The 648-nt window shown below is 41.7% G+C and overlaps 1 pseudogene; it reads right to left on the bottom strand.

The window, feature by feature from the left end:
• Positions 1 to 307: 307 nt before the first annotated feature.
• Positions 308 to 425, bottom strand: LOC129409597 (5S ribosomal RNA; annotated as a pseudogene).
• Positions 426 to 648: the final 223 nt, after the last annotated feature.

Genomic DNA, 648 nt, shown 5'->3' with positions numbered 1-648 from the left:
TTGGTAAACTTGTTCTGTTCTGTTGTTTATGCTATAGTTATCTGAAGAGGTAAGTAAGTAAGTCTTTATTTATATAGCGCTTTTCACAGACATTTTTTGTCCCCAAAGACGCTTTACAGAGCATTATTCAGCATTATTCATTCACTCTATACCTGGTGATGATAAGCTACTATTGTAGCCACAGCTGCCCTGGGGCTGCCATGCCAATCGGTGCCACCATCACTCACATACACACCACTTTCATACTAGGCAATGTGGGTGAAGTGTCTTGCCTAAGGACACAACGACAGTTATTCCCACTGGCGCCCCAATGTGGCACCTGATTTTCCCAGTGGTGTCCCATCCAAGTACTGACCAGGTCCGGCCCTGCTGAGCTTCTGAGATCTGACGGGATCAGACTTTGTCAAGCCGGTATGGCCACAAGAACTGTTCATATGTGACGTTAACAGTCTGTTGTTCTCTGTTCTATTGTTATTATTAGAACTTGACTTTCAACATGAAATGTCGGTTCCTGGTCTCTGATTTTATACAATAAATATCCCCCAAAAAGTGCAACTTATAGTCCAGTGTGACTTAAATATGTTTTTTTGGCATTTTTTGGCTGGTGCGACTTATACTCTGGAGCAATTTATAGTCTGAAAAAAAATA

This window comes from Boleophthalmus pectinirostris, unplaced genomic scaffold, assembly GCF_026225935.1.
Source record: "Boleophthalmus pectinirostris isolate CB_2022bp ecotype Guang Dong unplaced genomic scaffold, ASM2622593v1 HiC_scaffold_2, whole genome shotgun sequence".
Classification (NCBI taxonomy): Eukaryota; Metazoa; Chordata; class Actinopteri; order Gobiiformes; family Gobiidae; genus Boleophthalmus; species Boleophthalmus pectinirostris.
Note: the sequence above shows the minus strand (reverse complement) of the source record. Positions and strands in the feature narration are given on the sequence as shown.